The sequence below is a fragment of the Lepisosteus platostomus genome, chromosome 4 (assembly GCF_059453375.1).
Source record: "Lepisosteus platostomus isolate fLepPlt1 chromosome 4, fLepPlt1.hap1, whole genome shotgun sequence".
NCBI classification, from domain to species: Eukaryota; Metazoa; Chordata; class Actinopteri; order Semionotiformes; family Lepisosteidae; genus Lepisosteus; species Lepisosteus platostomus.
Genome location: NC_142614.1, coordinates 70,879,936 through 70,900,543, shown reverse-complemented (window position 1 = coordinate 70,900,543; position 20,608 = coordinate 70,879,936). Strand labels below are relative to the sequence as shown.

At 49.9% G+C, this 20,608-nt stretch overlaps 1 protein-coding gene across 4 annotated transcripts in view; it reads left to right on the top strand.

Annotated features, from left to right (window-relative positions):
- Positions 1 to 2,566: 2,566 nt before the first annotated feature.
- Positions 2,567 to 20,608, top strand: part of rhobtb4 (Rho related BTB domain containing 4) — a 78,652-nt gene continuing 60,610 nt past the window's right edge. The window contains exon 1 of one of the 4 annotated variants that reach the window (XM_088630569.1): positions 2,567 to 3,960. The gene's annotated coding sequence lies outside the window, so the exon portion shown is untranslated. Of the gene's footprint in view, positions 3,961 to 4,491; positions 4,625 to 15,718; positions 15,794 to 18,384; positions 18,470 to 20,608 lie in introns of those variants that run through there. The other 3 variants (XM_088630573.1, XM_088630570.1, XM_088630571.1) reach the window with 3 other exon arrangements.

Here is a 20,608-nt window from a genome sequence, read left to right as displayed (position 1 = left end):
GTCAGAACGTTGTATCAGAGGTACAGAGGTAATATGGCACTAACAAGCTCCAGAACTATTCTATCCTTGCTCTGCGTTAGTTACACAAGGTGATCTGGAGGAGATGGAAGGTAGCAGCTGTGCTTCTCTTTGCTCTGAAGACAAGGGAAACCTGAAAACATGCACTCGGGGGGGCCGGGGATCTATAAAGGCAGCTGGGCAGCTGTGGTCAGTGACTATTGAGATGCACGGTTTTTGCTACCCAAGGCCTGTCACTCTGTGGGCTTTCTGGACATGACATCAGGGACAGACACGCCCAGGAATATGGGCCTCCTCCAATCCCAGCTCTGTGTTCAATACGTCCTCTGCCTCTGAGGTTTTGGAAGGACTGTGGGTCAATGTGTCCTGTCCCTGGGAAACACCAGAAAAGGAGGCCAAAAAGGAGCATCTGGAATGGCTTGTCCTCGGTTATACTAGCTGTGCATTAGAGACAGAGAAACAAGGATCACACTGGGGTCCCCCTGCCGCAAGTCAGGCCTGCTGTCTGTCAAGTTAAAAGAGCCCAGTTAAACAACAGATCTAATATTACCATAGGATTTCTCTCCCTCTGAATTGATTGCAAACTGTGCCGCACTCATCTCGTTCATTTACTGTACCAGACGTGTCAAGGCATGTGTACAGGAGTAGTGAGCCACATGGCTACAGGTGTGAACCACACAACAGGAGATCATGCCTTCACAGAGAGTGACACTGGTGGAGAAACCGCATCGCGCTACAGTGCCCACATCACCTCTGCAGGCAGCACCGAGCTGCATGAAGTTCTTACTGCTGCAGTGGGATTCAGCTCACGTCCTTAGCTGGGTTCCTTTTCTGTTTTGATTCGTTTTGTAACATGAAACAAATATTCAGAGAATCCCGCCTCCCCCCCCAAAAAACTTAATAATTCATAACTTCTTTCTTTTCTCCATTCTCGCTGCCCCAGCTAGAGCAGAGCACGTGTGTGTATGGGGGAGGTGTTGAAATTTCAGAGTACCGGCCCCTCGGCTGCTGTGGCTGCTCAGGGGGGCCTGGGCGCAGTCGGACTTAATCCCAGGGTCCGCTGCACGCGCCACACCCCTGCGCTCGGCCGCCAGCCTTTACACCCTCACAGAGAACATCTGGAGCATCACGCTCAAGGTGTCATGTTACCAAGGAAACATATTGTAGATTGAAGAGCAGCGCTGTGCTGTGCTCAACTCTGCCTGCTACCCACTTCAAGCGCATTCAGTGCATCCAGAGATAATATTTCAATTATTGCATTGGGTGGACCCTGTGACACATAAAAGATCTAATCCGGGCTTGACCGCGTGCATTTATGTCAGTAAGAAATGCAAGACGTTGCTCTGCAGCGAGAGAGTTTAGCTGTTCCTGGAGTAATATATTACTGACTCCTTCAGTTCATTATTCATTCATTTAGATGGTGCTTCACTCCTGAAGTTTTCTATATGTTAGGAGGGTGTCCTGTACTGAAGCGCAGCTCCCAGCTGGGAGACACACACCAAGCCAGCCAGAGGCGTGAGATATTATCGCCCCAGCTGCAGCTTTCCTCAGATGGCCATATGCAGCTTAGTGGCCATACATATACGATGTAACTGATAGCCAGTGCTCACCGCTCACCATTCAACACAGTGGTTTCCAGTCCTGGTCCTGGTGACTCAAACACCTGCTGGTTTTTGTTCCAGCCGAACACTTGATTACACAATCAAACCACTTCATTGACTACTATCATAATAATAATAATAATAATAATAATAATAATAATAGTAATAATAATAATTTAATAATTAAATGATTTGATCTGTTGGAGCTTTAACCGCTGTAGCTATACAATGTATATAATGAAATCTCAAACTTGTGACTAGAAACAAAATGCAAACATTCCAATGAAGCGACTTCTTAGGTCAGTTAAGGCTTCGATGATGTATTGTTGTATTATGGTATTACTATGCTGTACGGTGCTGTTTTGATTGTCCCAGGCTGCTCTGGCTCCGCAGTTTCCCTTGCGGGATTAATAACGAATCTGTCTATGTAACTGGGGCGGGCAGGCGTGTGGATCACCAGGACCGGTGATGGAGTGGAGCAGATCAAGAACAAGAGCCTCAGTCTGAAATGCAATGGCCGGGCTCGACACTTCCGGGGAAACTGACATTCCAAGCTGATTCGGGCGGCTGCTCGGGGCAGTTTGTACCGCAGTCCTGGCTAGGACAGCGCCCCGGAGACACCCCTGCCCTCCCCTGCGCCCTCACGGTGCTTTGGGAAACTACAGGACGCGGCGCCGGTGCAAACTTGGGCTCAAAAACTGCGGCAACACGGCTCCCCCGGGCTGAGAGCGACCTGGCACGGAGGAAAAGCGTGGTAAGACTGCCCCCTGCAGGGATGTAGCAGACGCGCACCGCGGGTATCGGCGGCAGACACACTATGACGAGTCCTGCCTGGTTAAAACGTCATATTCAATACACGTTTTCGGCTCTTGGCGTAATGCAATGCATTATGTGTGCGAAGACAAAACAAAAACCCCAACAATATCTTCTTTCTCACGTGTTACAGTACCTGTCTTATCACACGTTCACACACACAAAAAAAGATCTCATGCAGGCGCAGCCCTTAATCGGAACAACCTCCCCAAACTGTCCTTCGCCTCCCCTCTTCAGACTTTCTCGGCTCTAACAGCGGCGAGACTCGGGGGCCCTCAGTCCGCTCCCCGGACCTGGGGCAGGGCTGTTCCGCGGGGAAAGCGGTACTGTCCCTCCGGCTCCCGGAGTTCCTGTGTCCGCGGGAGGGGCCGGCGCGCTACTTTATGAATGGATGGGGTGTGGCCGCGCCCGGTGAGTGACGGGGCACGGGGGTGTCGTCACGGGGCGCTTGTTGATGGGCGGTGCTCTCTTTACTAGGCGGCTGGATGCGCTGCTGGGCTCCGCAGCCTAGTATGACCAGAGAAGAGGGGAGAGAGCACTCGGCACCACGGAGCGCACGGGGCTGGACTCCTTGTGACAGGCAAACCGGCGCACTCCGCACTCACGGCTTGAGAAGACGGCGCGGTGAAAAGCGTGAAGTACACGCCTCGCAGGAAGGGCTGGATGAAACAAAAGGACTCTCCTGATATCCCCCACACCACCATCGCCACCCCGTGTTTCCTAGAATTCCGCTGCTGACAGAGAAGGTAGTTCAGTTTTCCGCGCAGCAGCGCTTGATCATGCGGTAGACCCGGGTGGCGAGAAGTGTTTCTCGGCGAAACACTTTTGGACAAAAAAAAAAACCCACAGATTTATGTAATAGTATTGCGACAGCTGCGCGGATACGAGGATACTTGAGCCGCAAGTGAACAGTTTCTATAGCACTTCACATGTGACCGGTGCACAGACGGGCCGAGGGAAAAGCTTGAGAACGGACATCAGCAGCCCGTACTGCGTGGAAACAACAACAACAAAAAAAAAACACCACACACACAAAAGAAATCGGGACTCGAGATCTGTTGACTTGGCTTTTACGGAGTGGAGGAAGGCACCGGCAGTCTCCTGCTGCCTCTCAAAAGCTCTTTTTTTGTATTTCGGTTGTTTTCAACCAGAGGCGTGACAGCACACGAAAGCAGGGCGAGCCATCTCGCATCAGCACCAGCGATCCCCCCCCTCCACCCACCCACCCACCCAGGTCACACAGGAGCAAGCGCCCGGCACAGCCCTGCGGGCAGGAGGATGTGAGTCCTGGCTCGCCCCGCCGCCACAGCTTGAGCCCGAACCGGGGCGTCCAGAACTCGGGGGCTCACTGTGGGTCAGGTTCGTGCCTCCCGAACCGGGGTCAGGACTACAAGTCCCCCCCCCCTCCTACTACGCTGATCCCGCTCCCAGATCCTCTGGTCCTGGGCAGAACAAGAAGTCACGCCGGACCGGGAGAATCCGGAGGAGCGGACCGCCGGGAAGATTAGTGCGTGAATGATCCTCGAAGGTAAGACGATTCGGCTTCTCATTTTGTTAGTTCAAGATTGCTGACAGCCTTGCCGGTGATCCGTGTGGTTCTTCCGAACGCGCTCGGCTCGTTTATTTTCGGTAGAACAAAGCCCGGCGCGTCCTCGCAACTTGAGCGAGCGAGGGCACACCGTCGGATCGCTTTTACACGTGCGGTGCTTCGCGCATCAAGGGGAAATTTAGACGCCCAACCTGAACGCATACGTTGGCCATCAGTTGTAATCGGGTTGTGTGTGTGTGGGGGGGGGGTAATGTTGGCCGAAAGGCCAATGAAAAGCAAAAAATACTACAACAAACACACTTTTTAATTCTCGTCCTGTGGAACACTGTAGAGCTCATTCGCCGTGTGGGTCTTTAAAAGCCACGCAAGGCGTCGTGTTAAGCACAGAGCCGTGCAGTTCATCGCGTGCCTTTGTCCCCGATTCAGCGCAAATAGCGGTCCAGCCCCTCCACATCTCCACCCCTCCTCCCTCCCACTGACAGCGCTCGCTCTGCCTCGCCTCCGTCTTACCCCAGACCGAGCCCGGCACGCAGCGGTCCGGGACCAGGCAGCAGAAGCCCCGACTCCACAAACTCCTCCCGAAGAACGAGCTCAGATTGGGGTCGGCCGATGGTCTCAAAACTTCCATAAAAACGTCAGCAAAGTAAATTATTATGATTATTATTCCCCTCTTTTTTTACGCTCTTTAGTACGCGCACAAAGGAAATGGAACATAGTTGAATGAGTGGCGTCTTCCTTTCGGTCCGGGCTGGGTTTCGGCGTGTGGTCGGGTGGTCGTGTGGTACGGTAGCTCAGCCAGCCCACAGAGGGAGGCTCAGACCGGGGCAGGTGGCTCCGGGAGAGAGGGGCGGCGTGAGTCCGTATCCGCAGGCTGTCCGGGGAAGTGCTGAGGAGCCCGTGTCCGCTCTCCTGCGGTCAGTCCGCTGCGGGTTCACCCCCGTGTGCACACCTGGCGTCCACTCCCGGCGAAAGTAATTTAGTACAACCGTTCGAGCCACCCTACACCTACCTGCTCATGTTCCCACGATTTTTACACCCTCGTTTAAAACTTCATCCAGAAACAATATGTGCTTTATCTTCTTTTTAGGTGTGTGTGCGAGCTGGGAGAATTGTAGTTTGGAAGGCATAAAAAATGTAAAGTAGCTACACGCTCACCTCTTTAGGGTGCCTGGGCTATACCATCACCTGTCCGGGGTGTCTGGTCTACAGGATAACCTGCTGGAGTTAACAGTGAGCTGCATATACTGGAAGATGAGTAACAGTAGGGACAGATAGTCCATTCCTCTTCTTTTGGTGGTGCTTGCTGAGGAGAAAGTTTATATGTGATTGCAAAGGCTTTGAAAAACAAGCTCATGTTCGTCAAGCTCATTTACTGGATTGTTGTTTTTGTAGACACAGGATCAGTCTGCTGAGCAATGCTGGTAAGGAGGCTTCTGCAAAAATCCTAGCAGAGTGTTGAAGTGTGCCCATACTGTCCTCCAGAGTGTGTGGGTTATGACGCTGTACGACGACCAGTGCTCAGTATCTGGACAGCCTGTTGAAAAGATGCATTGATCTCGGTGGTCAGTGTGTGAGAGTGGTGGGGTGTGATGTGTCCAGTGGTCAGTGTGTGACAGTGGTGGGGTGTGATGTGTCCAGTGGTCAGTGTGTGAGAGTGGTGGGCTGTACAGTCTCCAGTGGTCAGTGTGTGAGAGTGGTGGGGTGTGAAGTGTCCAGTGGTCAGTGTGTGAGAGTGGTGGGGTGTGAAGTGTCCAGTGGTCAGTGTGTGAGAGTGGTGGGGTGTGATGTGTCCAGTGGTCAGTGTGTGAGAGTGGTGGGGTGTGATGTGTCCAGTGGTCAGTGTGTGAGAGTGGTGGGGTGGGAAGTGTCTAGTGGTCAGTGGCCAGTTTGTTTAGAAACACATTGAGGTCTTTTTCCTGCCTTGCCCTCCACACTGTTTTCTCTAGCATCACATAGCTATGTGACTAAATCGCACACTCAACAGTTTATGTTGCTTTGTCAGAGCTGTTGGCTGATAGACCCATCATCGAGTGTCTGACCCCACTTAATGGAAGATATCAGTCATGGTGGCATTGCAGAGTTTAACTGCCTACGGCTGTGAATGATTGAAGGATTAAGCATTTTTGTGAATGTATTTCAACAGTTTCTCTTTAGTGTCTTTCTCCTGTTGCTGACTCACACTGGAGATTTCCTTAACAGCCTTTTGCGAAAGGCAGGGTTTCTGTGTCTTTCACTAACACTGCACTCATCTGAGACCTTTTCATGAAAACAACTCTCTGCGAACACAAAAAAGTCAGTGCAATGAAAAGGTGCTGTACAGCAATGAAAGTCCTAAAATCTCAGGTTACGATCATTCAGATGGACATTTTCCCACTGAAAAATAAAAAGTCCACACAAAGATCTTCCTCATACTGTAAGTGCCCTGAAAATTGGATTTAACAACTCCAGACAGGAGCCGCTGCCCTCCAGCTGCTGCAGCTGTGCATTGTGCAGATAGAAAGGTAGGATGTTTATTCTGGTTATTTTGTTAAGAAATGAAATTAAAATTTCTAGGGTTTTTTTAAACCCAGTATCTTTTTCCTGGGGGAAACAGTTGTTCAGACTGACCACAATAGACTGTGCATCTCCTATTCCTTGTTCCCAAATCTAGATTTTATGCAGGCAGGATCAGAGGCACTGGTCCATGGAGTCTGAGTTTTTCATCTCCCTCACGGTCATTGCTCAAACCTCCACACACTCTGCCAGACAGGAAGTGGTTCCCCATGACTTACCAGGTCACTGGGATGCAGGTTGGATTATAAAAGTGCTCTGGAATGGAAAGAAATGAGAGTTGAAATGGATCCATTACACCTTAACAGTGATGTGTTAAACTAATACGACCAGCAGTCCATTCCTGCCGTTGATCAGGCCTAGAGAAAAGCCCAAGAATGCTACTGATTTATTCAGGAGAATCACTGCGAATGATGCTGTATATATGACTTGTTTTCCAGGGAGTTGAATAAGCATACCTACTGTATTTTGCATAAAAATAAACTTTGTGAACTTTTGCTCTTATTCTTATTCAGGTTAATTATGCAACAGTACTCCATTTAGCATAGGGAAATACTCAATTTAACAGGCATTGTAATATCTTTTGAGGCCAACATGAAATCCAAGTCCACTCTCCAAGCCACCACTTTGAAAACAAGGAAAGGTATTTTTCCAGATTCGCATTTTTACATTTTCTCTTGTTCGATATCGGACTTGCTGTAGCTGCGATGGGAGGAAGGGAGATATGCCTGCCGTTTGGGTCTGACCTGCTCTCCACCTAGCTGTCTGTTTCTTTTGCCTCGAGCAGCGCCAATCTGCCGCTGAGAGCGTAAGGTGACTCCTTCTTTCGAGACCTCTGCAAAAGAAAACCCCTTGCCTGTGTTAAATGTATTGAGCCTGCTTAGGAAAAGCGCACGTTAGAAACATTCTCTCACGCTTAATGTCATGCATATCCTACTGTAGGTTTTTAAAGGAGGTGGGCAGCTGGGGTCTGGGATCTCGGCTTTTCTGACAGTTCTGCCCGGGACCGTCATGATGAGGCTGGTAGTCGGGGGTCTTGCTGTACGGCACCAGGTCTGTGCTGTAGTGAGGTCTGAATCTGCAGCTTTATCAGCTGTGGAATTCGAGCCATTCGGCTCTGTGGGTGAAGCCAGGGACCCATGGAATTCGTTGCTAGCTGATGGAGTGGGGATTGTGTTGGCAACTGTGTGTTCCCAGCTTTGCTGCGAACCAAACATTCCTTGCAGCTCGGGAGCACAGGCGCCTGCCAGCGAGCGCAGCTGGAAGCTATACAGTATAAGAAGCCATGTCTTTGTGCTGGGCAATATCTCCCTATGTCCTCTGTAACCCCTGAAACGCAAGTTGTTGTTTTTTTTTTTGTTGGGGGGGGACAGGGGGAGGAGAGAGGGGGAGAGGGGGTGGCCGTTGCCCACTGCCCACTCTGTGTCCTTCTGTCTTTTGCATGCTAAATGTGTGCAGCAAAAAAAAAAAAGAGAAAAGCACGAGTTACATCCATGAAAGTCTATCCCCGTTGAAACCACATGATGTTTGTCTCGCGCCGGTAGTGTGAGAGGCTGTCGGCGGGCTGTTGATGCTGGAGCTGGACGGCTCGTTTGTGTGACACTGTGCGAGAGCTGACAGGAGGACCAGAGTCCGGCTGGTCCTGCCCAGACCGAGATCTCCGCAAGGAAAAGACCAGACTCGGCGCAGCTTTTTCACTTGGCCAGAGGGACAGCGTTTGTGCCGTGTTTTCCCACTTGGATCGAAGCAAGGTCGTCCTGACTTGGCAGAGAAGTCAAAGATTCTCCCCAATGGGCTCTCTGAGGAGGCAAAGGGAAGAACCCGAAAGGTCGATAGGGTCAACCGGTCAGTCGCTCAACCAATGAGCCAAACGGTCAATTGAATTCGTGCCCAGCACCTTTCAATCAGAGTGTTCTGAAGGCACTTTAAATAACTTATACATAAAAAGGAAAAAGGTACAGAGGCAGGAAAAGATTAATACAAAATGTATAAATTATTAAATTAAAACAAAGAATTATGCTAGGAACCGAAGGCCTTCAAACACAAGCGGTTTTTAAGGCACGATTTAAAAGCATCCGCAGAGGGTGTGTGGTTTTAACGTGGTCAGGAAGAGCGCTTCAAGGCCGGGGGTCTGCCAGTGAGGAGGCTCGGGGTCCTAACGTATGATGTGCAGTCCTGGCAACGCTGAGGACCCCAGAGCCAGCATGATGGAAGGAGTAGACTGGGAGGACTGGGTGTAGTATCTCATGAAGGCACACAGGAGACAGCCAGATAGATCAGCTGATAGACCAGCGAGAGAATTTGTTTGGATTGATTAGACTGGGTCAGCACTCCAGCAGGAAAGGTCTGGACAGACTGTAGTTTCTGAAGCCAGTTCTTGGGTGATCCAGCAAGCAGAGCACTGCAATAATCTAGTCTTGACGAGATGAAAGTGTGAACTAATTTCTCAGCATCAGTAAAGGAAAGAATTTGTGTTGTAAATGGAAGCAGGATGTGTTGCGCTTTTTAACAGGATTTGAGGGAACAATTTCTGGATGACGAAAAGTGAGTTTCAGACGGTCTAACCTTGAGACTCGATGGAGAGAGCCAATGAAAGTCACCTTGATATTACTCTTGTTTAGTTGCGGATAATGGTGAGTCATTCACAACTGTGCATCTTCCAGATTGGTGTTGAAAGAGCAGAGTGGGGAATATAAGTCTCGGCTCTTGTTTATATATTCCCAGCCATGTGCAACCATTGCAAAGAAGCAGTAAATGAAATTGAACGAAGGGGCATTCTTCACGGGTGCGTTGCAGTTATGTTCCTGAACTGGCGCACAGGCCTCCTGGCACATATGGACCATGTGCAGCCACTTTGGATTTGTTCAGTTCTGATCCTGGGCCTCACAGTTACACGAGAAGCTCGTTCCCTCGTTTAAATTTGGGTTTGCTGTGAGGATAGGGAGCAATAGATTGGCGAGAGGTGATGCACTGTTTTTGTTTTTGCCTGAGTAGTGAAAGTCATTAAAGGTAGTTCATTAGGACTGACAAAAACATTAAGTGAAGAATTCCTGCCCTCTCTATCCCAAGTGAACCAGGTTTTTTAATGCCTCTTAATGCCCCCTCCCACAAGGTGGTGTTTAAGCTTCAGGTGTTCCTTTGCCCTTACAGTCCCAGACGTTCCAGTTTGTTCTTATAAAACACCATCTGAGTGGCTCCTACCTGAGCAATCAAATCACCTTGGTGTGGAGGTGTCTGAGCGGCTTCAGTCTAAGCAGGGCTTTCCTCGGGAAGCTCTCTCTGGTCCAACAGACCGGACAGCTCAGCTCTTGTAACAGGTCGCTTCTGGTGGGAGTCTGCTGCTCTGGGAAGCCCACAGGCATTTCTCTGCAGCTCTTTTTGTCAGAGGGGGTCTTCTGGTTGCTGGTGGTACCAGTGGCTTTCCTGATGCTTGCGTCGTGAGCCGATTCTGGCCATTCTCAGCCTCCCTGGCAATCAGTCCTGACCGCGGTCCCAGCAGCACACTGGAGTCTCATCGCCGGGGTTCGTCAGAAGGAAGCCGAGCTGCAGGGAAACAGCAGATGAGATCTTGGCGACTGGGGTCGCGGGTCAGGGTGCGTTTTTCTGAACTTTCCACCCCCTCCCCTGCTGGGCCTGCTCTCCGTTTCTCTCCTTTAAAAAAATAAACTTGCGGTGAGCCTGGGAAAGTTCCGCATGCCCCTTTTCCGGCCGATATTTCCGGATCTGCTCTGGGGGGGGAGGCTGTTTTTCCTTTCTCAGACGGGCGGTTTCGCATCCCGACACGGCGTGCTCTGCAGGTGTGGCCCTGCGAGGCCCAGCGGGGCCCGTGCCGATATCGACACGACTGGCACAGGGACCACAGGATAGGCACTGCTGTGGTCGGAGCTGGTCGGGCCACTCCTCTCCGTCACTGTCTCTGCGTTGGATTCTTGACTTTTTGGCTCGCCCAGTTCAGTAGCCCGACTGACGTCACAGAGTCAGAGCTTGGCTAGGTAGATCTTGTTTGGAATATAAGAAGGATCATGAACGAAAGGAGGACAAGCCCGTTCTGCTCATTTGGATGCTGATTAGATATAAGGGTCTTATCCGGCTGTTCTTCGAAAGAAGCCGGAACATGGCTTCAGCAGTATATCTGGGTAGTTTGTTCCATACTCCCACAACCCTTTACGTTAAAAATGTGCCTCTTGTAATTTTTCCTATTACAAGGTGTTTCATCAGGGAACACGGTATACCACTACACACCCATATATTATTCTGTTTGAGGCCCAGTGTAGCTGGTTCGACTGGGTTCCCTGAATCTTGGCTGAACTTGAGTTTAACCTCTTGTGCTCGTCTAACAGGTCTTTCTCTGTCCCCGTGGCTCTCTCTGTTGGTTCACTGGTTGCTCCAGCTGGGTCAGAGGTAACCTGTCCTTCACGGTGTCGGTGGGGTCTGGGCGCTAAAGCAATCTGTTTCGAAGTGGTCCGCCACCGAGATAAGGGCAGAGGCATTCCAGCACAAAGGTCTCCGGCGCAGAGCAGGGGTTTGGATTTTAGCCATCCGACCAACTGCCTGGCCAGTTACACAGTTCTACTGAGCTTCATGTCGCTTTTCATCACATAGTTTTCCCCACAACTTTTTTTTTTCTGCTAGTGGTATACATATTGTATCAGCCTCAGCACAAAATATTTACGCCAGGCCCTAGGAGTCACACAAGGCCAGGCTAGCAGATCCTGCTGTGTTTGTGTCTGCTCTCTTTCAGCGTCAGTCTCGCAAGTTGTCTCCACATCAAGGCTGATCACTTCAGTTTGGCGAAGCTGTGTGATTATGGGAACACGCCAGTGTATCTATTTTTTCTGCTTATGGCCAGCAACTCAAGATGTCGTGTGCTGTGAACGCCCTGTACTGAGTGAACTTGGCACATTTAAGGCAGATTCGATTTTCAGATTAACACGATGTTGCTCACCAACCTTCGCCAGAATTGCCATTGTCTCTGTTTTATCCTGGGCGGCAACGCAATAGATCACTAGTTATTATAGGAAAAACATTGCCTTAGATTACTCACTGCATTCAGCTTGGTTAACAATATTCTGTCATGTCACACTGCCCCTTGTACAGTGTCGGTGCCATCTGTTGAGATCTTCTGAGTCTTTGTAAATTGTGGTAGCAGCCCTCAATCTGCCAATTACATCTGAGCGGCCCACCACAGTGGTTGGCATCTGTGCCTCGTAGCCCCAGGGCCCTGGGTTTGATTCCAGCTTGGCTTGGCCTACCTGTCTGTGTGGAGCTTGCATGGTCTCTCTGCAAATTTTGTTTAGGAGTTTTTGCTTTTTGCTCCACTTTCCTCCTGCCTGCCAAAGACATGTGGATTAAGTGTGATGAGTGACAGTAAAGTGTCTCTTTCGGGGGGGGTGGTTGAAGGGGAATTCGTACTTGTGGGGTTTGTTCCCAGTACAACCAGCGCTGTCTGGGGAGCTGTAGAGGGGTGGGCCTCCTCTCACTTGGACCCTTTTGGATGTTCAGCAGATCAGCGGTTTTGGATTAGCCCAAATGGAAATGTCACTGGCTAGTCTGTTAACACAGTCTGTCTTAGGTCTGGACCTGTTCGAAGGAACCCCTGGTAATCCATTGTAATAAGCCACCTGAGAAATCCTGCAGGGCGTTGTTTCTTCATACAGAAACATGTTTAGGACCTCTATCAGTAGGAGAGGCCAGGGCAGGCAGGCTGATAGTGTTATTCCTGTGTGTAGACTGTATGATGGAGGGGGCTCTCCCTGTAAACCCCCCCACACACACACCCACACACTGAGTCTCTGTTTACTTCTCAGCTCCCCCATTTCCTTTTAATAAAATCCCACACAGCTTAAAGCAGGCAGTGTGGGTTTAATTAAATTAGAATTAAGAAACCCCATTAGTGGAGTGTGTAGAGGGCATTCTGAGCAACCCACCCTGTAACCAGCTGCGATTGTGTGTGTGTGTGTGTGTGTGTGTGTGTGTGTGTGTGTGTGTGTGTGTGTGTGTGTGTGAGAGAGAGAGAGGAGGGCATGAAACTGAGGGGGAGAGACACAGGGAGAGAGGAGAGGAAGGGTGACAGTAAAGAGAGAGAGGAGAGGAGATGGGAGACAGTAAAGAGAGAGAGGAGAGGGGATGGGAGACAGTAAAGAGAGAGAGGAGAGAGGAGATGGGAGACAGTAAAGAGAGAGAGGAGAGAGGAGATAGGAGACAGTAAAGAGAGAGGAGAGGAGATGGGAGGCAGTAAAGTGAGAGAGGAGAAGGGAGACAGTAAAGTGAGAGAGAGGAGAGGAGATGGGAGACAGTAAAGAGAGAGAGGAGAGGAGATGGGAGACAGTAAAGAGAGAGAGGAGAGGAGATGGGAGGCAGTAAAGAGAGAGAGGAGAGGAGATGGGAGACAGTAAAGAGAGAGAGGAGAGGGGATGGGAGACAGTAAAGAGAGAGAGGAGAGAGGAGATGGGAGACAGTAAAGAGAGAGAGGAGAGAGGAGATAGGAGAGAGGAGATAGGAGACAGTAAAGAGAGAGGAGAGGAGATGGGAGGCAGTAAAGTGAGAGAGGAGAAGGGAGACAGTAAAGTGAGAGAGAGGAGAGGAGATGGGAGACAGTAAAGAGAGAGAGGAGAGGAGATGGGAGACAGTAAAGAGAGAGAGGAGAGGAGATGGGAGGCAGTAAAGAGAGAGAGGAGAGGAGATGGGAGGCAGTAAAGTGAGAGAGAAGAGAGAGGAGAAGGGAGACAGTAAAGAGAGAGAGGAGAGGAGATGGGAGGCAGTAAAGTGAGAGAGAGGAGAGAGGAGAAGGGAGACAGTAAAGTGAGAGAGAGGAGAGAGGAGAAGGGAGACAGTAAAGTGAGAGAGGAGAGAGGAAGGTGAGAAGGAGGAGGGGGTGAGAGAATGAGAGGACAGGGAGGAGGACATATACAGTCAGAGAGAATCCAGTAAAGCTCACCACCATAAATTATTCACACTCCACCCAGAACGTTTCAAGTTTCCTCCCCATTTCCAGGTAAAAGCTTGCTGGTTCTTTCAGGAGTTTCTTGTCAGGTGTAAAGGGTCATGCTCCCCAGGCGATTATGGGGGCTGACATCACACTGTCTGCACTTGTACAGTGTTGTGCCTCCGGTGCTCCCAGCATGCCCAGCTGGCTTCTACTGCTGGTCAAGGAGCTGTTTCTGTCCCTTGTAACTGTGGCCTGTCCTGACGGCCATGTTCTGTGAGATTCGAGACTGAAGACGCGAGACCCAGCTAGTGCTGAGCTTGTGTGGGGAAAGGAATTGCAGCCTACAGTCAGAATCTCACTGGAGGTGATCCAGGGGCATCAGCCTAACGTAGGAGTCTTACATCAGAATGCTGCTGTCTTCTAAAAGCACTTTTTTGGGGGAATCTTCACAAACCTTCACAAAAGCTTGGAAAACAGAGACCGAAACTACACAACTCCTTCTGGAGCAGCGGCTCTGAAATCAGTTTGAAGTTGATAACAGCTTTTATGAAACAACAGACGATATTTTCTCTGACAGTGATAGCCATAGCATCAGGGATGACGGAGAGCACCATGGCAGAGTGAATATAGGAAGAAATTGCCTCACAATTTAAACAAACGTATTTAAAAGAGTACACAGAGTGTGACTGAGACTGAATTAATTGTGCTAATGTCACACTTGGAAAGTCTGACAGTCATCAGCCTTAGCAGTTATCAGCAAGGTGTCAACATTGAGGCTGGAAATATCTTCTGATTTAAAAAAAAAACTTCTAATTTTAAAGCGCTATGGAAACGCGTTCCAAACTCTGTGCTTTCCACACAATGCCTGGCTTGTGGTTGGAGGTGTGGGTGGGTGTGATGTTTCGAGAGGCAGATCGCAAAACACACCAAACCCAGACAAATCAGCCTCTTTCCTCTTTCCTAAGAAAACAAGGGACTCAAAAAATAGAAATGAAAGGGCAACACACAGGTTTACAACACAGAGAATGGCAAGGGAATTGAGAAGTGGGTTTTAGTAGATAGAGGAGAATGTTTGTCAAGTTGTCCGAGATTCTCTGTTGAGGTAAAATGTAATTCGGCTGGCCTTCTTACCTTGAAAACAATCTGTGATGTTTTCATCACATGTCACATGTTATCTGTGTGTGATGGGCACAGCTCTGCTCTGCTCCTGCTTGGGTTTCGATGAGCTCCGAGCAGACACAGCCCCACTCCCTAGCCCAGTGGTTCTCAGTGCTAGTCCTGACCCCTCTATGTCTGCTGTCTGCTGGTTTTTCTCCCAGCAGGACTCTCAATCACATGTGCTGACTGGTGCCTGTAACTGATCTGCGGACTGGTTTATCTGCACTCAGTCCTTGGGTTCAGAAATACCCCAGTTAAAGGGCATTATTTCCCACAACTTTCTGTTTGCGGTCCAATCTCTGTAACTCGCTAACTAAGAAATGTATCCCTTACTTCTGACTACACTGCTTGTTACAGGTGATCTGTTGATGATGAGCACAGGCCAGAAGGCCACTGTATCAGACGCTGCCCCAGTGAGTCAGTGTTTTTCCTCCTGCTTCAGTCCAGTAGTTTAGATTTCACCTGACACACCTGAATGAGGGCCGTTCTGAAACTCACTCCTTAGCTCCGGGCTCTTACCGAAGCACAGTCAGCTTTGTGGAACTGAAATCAAATTGCAAACAATGGCCTCAATTAGAAAACTGAAATGAATTAGCGTGGGTAACCGAAAGCTCAGCAGGAACAAACAGCCGTTGCTGGGAATCGAATCGAGGACCCCCACACCTGCTGAGTTTCATCGTAGTCACAAGTCACTTGGTTTGCAAGACGTTTTCAAGTGACGTAATAAATGCAGTAGTTCACGTCTACATTCAGCAAGGGCACACAAACAGAGAGCTCGGATTAACTCTGTTGTTACTTTTATCAAGAATTCAATTATTTCATTGGATGCTCAGGTGGAACAAAACCCAGCGGGCATTGGGGTCCCTAGGACCAGGACGGGGAACCCCTGCCCTAAACAGGGGCAGACTGTACTACACCAAAACACGAGGTCCTACGTCACCAGATAATTCAGCATTGTGTAGGTTTTATTAAAGGAGGTGACATCACTTCCTGCGACATGCTCAGCTCCACTGAGCCCTGATACAAAGGGAAGAGAGCAACCAATCAGGATTCAGATTCTCCTTAAGCTCCACCCAGCCCCGCCAGATGGATTCCTTCAGCACAGGCGAGGCAGAACCAAGCCTCGTAAACAGTAAACTGTCATTCTAAACAAGGCTCAGCCTACAGATAGGCACGGTAAGTGTGATTCCTTATTTTTTCTGTCATTATGCCACACCCGCCTGGTTATTTTAAAAGAATATTTTTCACAGGCGCATTGCTGAGGCAAATAATAACTGTCTGCTGATCATCATGGAAAATGACTTCACAGTAATTGAAAGACACACCAATTTAGACACACCGGCTCTATTTGAAAGCACACTAGTCACCCACACTTCAAAGTGCCGCCTTACAGAAAGTATCAGGGCCCTGCTGGCGTGGCACTGTGGATATTCTCCGCACTAACTCGCAGTTACACGATCAGCTGCCACCCTTTCAAGCTTTCAGCTTTGAGGTTTTTCAGAAATGAGAAGGTGACGCCCCAGACTGCCTCCCAGGTGCTTTTTTTGATTCTAGTTCATCTAACTTTTCTAATTCCCCATCCCCTATCACAGTGACGGGAGAGGAGCTAATTTTAAACGGGAGAAAATTATACGATGAAGAAACTAGACCTTTTGAAATAGCAGCTGAGGTAATTAGATCGGCAGCTGGCGAACTTGAAGGATCGTCTCCCGTCCCCCTGAGGGGAGCGTGAGGGGCAGGAAATGGACAACTCAGGGAGGAAGCAAGATCATCTTCGGTCAGTGACTCTCGGTCCTGGTCCTGGAGGAGTGCTGTGACCTCTGGTTTGGGCTCCAGGCACTGTCGTAATCGCAGGCTAATTGACATCAGCTTTTATTTCTCTTATTAGATTTTCTTTCAGGTTTTAATAAGTCAGATGGGGTTAGTAATTGGTTTCAACCCTGTGCCAGCTCCTGCTGCCATTCAGGTGTGTGGGCTGAAATTTAGCAGAAGCAGAAGGAAAAATAAAACCCCTTCTTTGTGGTAGAGTCTGATACAGTGCGTGACACCCACCTGTCTGGGCATCGGCAACTGACAACACGTTAAGAGCTGTGTAGTCAGAAATGAGGAAGAACAATTTTTGAGAAGACATCAAGAGACTGCGTAAAATTTACAATGCTTAAGGCACTGGAAACGATGTAGTTGAACTAGTATTTTGGATTTCTAAGGTCTGAGTGCAGAAAAAAAGTCTAAACCAGCGAGGAACCAGAAAAAAAAAGTTTAAAATAGGATCCATTTGGAACGCAACCCACAGGACCGATATTGAGAAGCACTGTCATGGACCCTAGAGTGTACATGGTTCACCATCATCAGAGATGAGGTGATCCAGTTTGGGAGATAAAGGACTGAGAGCCAGCCAGTCAAAGAATATTGTTCATTATGATTGTGGGGTTTTGGATGTGGTCAACCTCTTCAAATATCCAGTGAGATGGCACTGACTGGGCATATGCAAAGGGAAACAGGAAGCTTTTTTAAAGGAGAGCAAATCGACCATCATTTTAATTGTTTTTTTTTTCAATAACACAGAGGGATTGTTTCTGGGAAGGAGCCATTTGGCAAATACTTTTTTGCTGACACACAGTGTGACTCACTACCCAGTACCACAGTTACACCTAATGCTGAAGCTTTTCGTGAAGTACAGGATTTAGTCCTGATCTGCACGTCTGCTGTGGTGCATGTTGCTGGCCCGCCCCATCGATACCAGGCTGCAACAGAGTATGGCCAAACCTACATTTACATCAGTGCCAGGAACGTCCTGATTACATTTTCAATAATGCACTGCATTTGCTCTTTAATTAATCACTGTATTAGTGACCAATTAAGCAGGATACTGAGATTTTCGTTCCTAATGAGCAATTCAAATTCCATAATTGAATAGGTACCAGACTTGTTCCATGCTCTCACAACCCTTTGGGTAAAGAGGTGTTCTTGGTTTTAAATGCAATTGCATGCCATTGCCACTTCAGTGCCCTTCAGTTTGTACTGTAGCGCTTTCGGGTTCATGTGGGTACGCGCCCTCACCGCTCCCGCCTCAGGTCGGCCCTCCACTGCTGGGGCTGGAACCCGGGTCTCTGGCGTCACTCAATAGGGAACCAGTCAGCTGAGCTAAAGGGAGATCTGGTGGCTGAGGTCCCTGCTATTCACGGGGAAGGGCGGTGACGTCACTGCGCTGGCAACCGGCTCGCACAACCTGTAACGTCGGCCATATGCGTTACATTGTATACTGATGGAAAAAAGCAATGCAACAGTTTCTGGAATGAGAATACCATAGTTATAGCTTACGTACTTTCACAAAAAGTTGCCCCTCTGTTTTAAGCCCCCTGACCAGCAATGCAGCTTGAACAGTGAGGCACTGCAACCAATCACACGAAAGCTCGTCAGGTGCACGTTTACCCCACGAGGTCCAGGTGGAACAATGCCTGATCAGGTCACCTTTAGAAAGGCCTTAATTCAAAGCTTAGGTCACGGCAAGAAAAAGGCCACACTTAGTCAGTTTTCTGTGCCTTCCATAACACCTCGAATGTCACCAGAAGCAAGGGGGAGCGATATTGGCATGCCGCGTTACAGTATTTTGCTGTTCTTTCTGAAGAAGCCCACTGGGTTGACTTATTTTGATTTGTATGTTCCCTCTTTCTTTGTATAACAAGTAATCCATTAAAGAGCTGTGAATGTGGCACCTTCCATGCGCTGAGGGAAACTGGGCTGGAACAAAGAGGCGGCCTCCTGTGGACCCTGGGGACCCAGACAGAGCAGCCCCGTAGGAGGGCAGTGCACACTGTAATAGATTCACGACGCAGCTCTGGGTGAAGAAGGGTGAGCGTCTGAGTGCACGTGACATGGCCGCCCTGTTCTCTTCCTGCGCCCCTCCCTTCATCCTCCTCTTTACTCTCCACTGTCTGGGAAGTCGCTAAGCAGAATCACGACACACCCACTGCCCCAGCCCACCTCCACACCGCCCACGCCCCCGTGCCCTCCGGTGGCCACTCGAGGATAGCTGTAAAGGAACAGGTGAAAGTTAATTTCACGCTGCAAAAACAGGAATGAGCAGCACAACATTTTGGGTTTTACCTCTTCCTCTATGATAGCTGCTGTCTGGGGCACCGAGGTAACGTTTCCACCTCAGAGCTTCAGGATGCTGGGTTCAGCTCCCAGAATCAGCTGTTCGGAGCTTCAGCTGTTGTGTGTTATTTTCAGGAGCTCCTTGGGAGTTCTTCCACCTCCCAGAATCATGTGTCTTGGCTTTGATTGTCTATTCAATCCAATTGTCCCTTTCCAGCATGAGAATTCAAGGAAGAGATGGCATGCCTGGGAGATCTGTGTCCTTTACAACCTGCAGTTTCAGAGCCCATTGATCTTGATGGGGCTGACAAGCCTCTTCTCATCATTGGTCTTTGAGATCTAAAAGAGATCTGAGTTCCTGCTGTTGTCTGGGACTGGCTGTTGGGCTCAACCCCTAGAGAGAGAGGAGATGGCCAAAGAGAGTGCACGCTAGTCAGGCTGTTACACCCAGATGACAAGCACACCACGCACACAAAGAGATGGAAATGGAATTCCAGGGTAAAAAGGAGTTTCGCTTCTCAGCAGGCGCGATCGTGAAGTTGAAGGGTGTGTGAAAATCACTGGTTCTGTCAGAGCCTCTACTGCACACTGTTCAGAAATCACTGATCCCAGGGCATCGTGGGTCTCGTGCGAAGCGTGCAGTGGGTCGGCACTGCGAGAGTGAGCTCTGCGTGGCCCTGCTGTCCCCGCAGGACCCTAGATGACATGCCTGCGCTGACACACACTGACAGAACGCGAAGCAGCACCCTATCAGGGACTGACCCACTTCTTAATCTAATAAAGAACAAGACCAATGGGACGTGTCTTCAGTAAAGTAGCCACGTTTCCGAAACGTGCATTTGACTTTCCATGCGTACGTTCTGCTCCATTCAGATCTCGTCTCCCTGGCTAGATTGTCGCCTTCAATCCCTGCAGTTGCTGCTGGAAGATGGGGGGAAGGAGCTGAGCTCTGGAGCTCAGAGATGTGAGCCCGCCCCCCCCCCCCTCGTCCTTCGGCACGTTGCCCAACGGGCCCTGCTGCCTTGAGCTGTGCTGGGCCCCACGCTGGCCAGGGTGCCAGGGGACCGCAGCAGCAGCTGTCGGGACGTGCCCGATGGGTGGACAGACGAGTCTCTGTGCCAGCCGCCGCTGGTCCGGCCGAAGGCCAGGGGAGTCTGTCTCGCCAGCTCTGCTTCTGAGACCCTTCTGTGCTCGTCCGTCTGCCTTTCCTGGAGTCGGACCAGGACGGGGGAGCTGAATTTGCACGCGGGAAGCGCGATGGATTGCTGAAACAGTAAAGGAGCCTGGGTCGTGTCATTAACCTACTGTGGTCAGGATTCCTAACATGTTGGCGAGGCAAATGAAGAATTCGTTGGCCAGGTCTGGTCCCGGCTCTCAGAGACGCAGTGACTCCTGCAGCCATGCAGTGCTGTCAATGAGGGACGCACCCCTCCTCCAATCAGTGCTCAGCGTTCAGTATGGGGCGGGACTGCCTGTCATTTGTTAACAGATGAGTGGCTGGAAGGTGGGAGAGTGGGAGGAGTCTCATGCAGCTCACGTACAGGGTATGTATAGCTCAGAGCCGAGATGTGAAACATCCACAACTGGCTATTCCACATCAGCGGAGAAGGAAGTCTCTGTCGCGCTGGCAGGGTCAGCCACGGTGAGCTCTGCCCCATCCCCGGCTCCCTGCGGGGGTCATCAGCACCGAGGTCTGCTCAAACAAGCTCTGCCGCCAGACTGCCGATGAGGAGATAAAAAGGGAAAAATGGTTTCGGAACCTGCGGGCTGTTAGGAATCGATTGGCCTGGAATCCCGCTGGGAGAGCGGAAAACTGGGACAGTGAGCAATAAGGGCTGCTCTCGGCTTCTCTCCCTGAGGCTAGCGCAAGGACAGCCCGGCAGTTTTGTGATT